The sequence below is a fragment of the Populus euphratica genome, unplaced genomic scaffold (genome assembly GCF_000495115.2).
Source record: "Populus euphratica unplaced genomic scaffold, PopEup_1.0 scaffold188.1, whole genome shotgun sequence".
Classification (NCBI taxonomy): domain Eukaryota; kingdom Viridiplantae; phylum Streptophyta; class Magnoliopsida; order Malpighiales; family Salicaceae; genus Populus; species Populus euphratica.
This window is the reverse complement of record NW_011499966.1, coordinates 612,984-615,179: the sequence shown is the minus strand read 5'-3', so window position 1 is coordinate 615,179 and position 2,196 is coordinate 612,984.

The following is a 2,196-nucleotide window of genomic DNA, read 5'->3' as shown; positions in this document are numbered from 1 at the left end:
TAGTAGTAGTAGTAGTAGTAGTAGTAGTAGTAGTAGTAGTAGTAGTAGTAGTAGTAGTAGTAGTAGTAGTAGTAGTAGTAGTAGTAGTAGTAGTAGTAGTAGTAGTAGTAGTAGTAGTAGTAGTAGTAGTAGTAGTAGTAGTAGTAGTACTAATAATAATAATAATAATAATAATAATAATAATAATAATAAAGAAAGAGAAGAAGAAGAAGATGATGATGATGAGAACTTGGAGATCAAATATTAATGTAAGGATTAAGCAATAATAATAACAAATGTCAAGGTTAGAGGTTCCACTAATGGTATATCAAACAAGTATAGTATAAACTCTTATTATTGAATTGGAAACCACACACAAAGGAGGTTCCAATCAGATTATATATTGTTAACATGATTACATTAGTCATCTTATTCAATTAATGCTAATACTTGTAAATCTCGTCAAGCATTCATGATTATAACTTATGTTAACAATAAATCAAGTTCCTTTCATAGCTCAGGTGTCGGTTATACCATACATTATGGGCTATGAAAGTGCCAAGCATTTGTTGTACCAAGTGTTATACAACATAAATCAAGATTAGTCATTTAACAAGCAAAGTATTAAAGAGTGAACAAGATAACAAATATAAAACATGTTAGTATCAAACATTAAGGTCCATATTAAGTTTACATTATACTTATTCTTACACCATTAGTGTAACCTTTTCACCTTGACATAATTAACTTAGCTAGACATAATGAAAGAAAGCAAAATAGATAAACAAAATAAGAACATAAAAGTTAACTAAGTAAAGGAAAGGAAATGAAAGGCATAAACTTAATATTAATGAAAACAAAGCATAAAAAATACAAAGAGAGAAAGGAAGAGCATGATCTTGATCTGAACACCAAGATGCCTAAATGCATGGCAAATGTCTCCTTTTATAGGCCAAAATTGGGAACTATTGATTTGATGACTAATTGATAAGTGGGTGGCCAACTTTTGACTTGGTGACAATCTTTATCTTCTCTTGTCTGCCCAAAACGTCATTGATAACGTCAAAATTGGAGCCAGTTGCAAACATGAAAGTTGTAGGCAATTGTCTCAGCTTTCTTGTGTAAAACATTCAGCTCATTTGGACTTCTAGAACTCCAGATATGGCCAAAATACCGAACAGTGCTCGGGCTGGAAGACAGATTCGGGCTTCTTTGTTGTTGCTACAATTTGGACTTGATAATGGCCTTTTTAGATCTTGGGCTCCATATGAAAGTTGTAGGCCTATGTCTTACCTTTCCATCCATATAAATTGGACCTAAATCTGAGATCTGTAGCTCCAGATATGACCCAATTACCGAACAGTGTTCCGGTTTGGATTGCACCGACATCTCTTTTCTAAGTTTGGCCATCTCTTTATCCTTTCAATTTCAGTTCTTAAGTTCATCAATCAATTCTTTCATTTATGTGATAGGCCTGTATTTAAAATGAACATTTACCATAAATTAAAGGTATCTTATATTATTAGATATCTTATTATAAAACATGCTTTAGTTAAGGAGTTATTGATACTTCAAGTGCAAAATGATGATATAAAATCTTGGTAAAAATACACTTTTAAGTACTAATCAACAATATAGTAAAAAAACCAACAAATCAAAAGGAAATAACCATAGACATATTGAAAACACAAGCAATAGATAATTTGAGTACCTGAGCTATCAACATCAAATAATTCAAATGCTTTCTTAATTTCCTACTCTGTCTATAAGAACTTGCCTGAAGAAGCACACTGACAACAATAATAATAAAAAAGCATCATAAAACTTTTAGTTCAACAAATAAATATTACAACCTTAATTCATATTTTTTTTGAATAATAATATTAGAAAATGATTAATTTGAATAAACCACAAAGGAAACATCTAAGAAGAAGGTTTGGACAGCAGGGAACCAAAAAGAACAAAAAACAAATTAAAAAAAAAACCTTAGGGGTAGCTCAACTAGTCAAGTTTTGAATTTGCTCTTCAATGGTCACAAGTTCGAATCCTCTTAGAGCCAATGGAAACTTACATAATTGTTAACTTTAGGGCCCATGAGATTAGTTGAGGTATGCGCAAGCTGACCTGGACACCCATGTTAATAAATAATTATAATAGTTTACATTTTAGATTATTTCAATATTCGATCTCACACAACCCTCTATGCCTTATACCTGA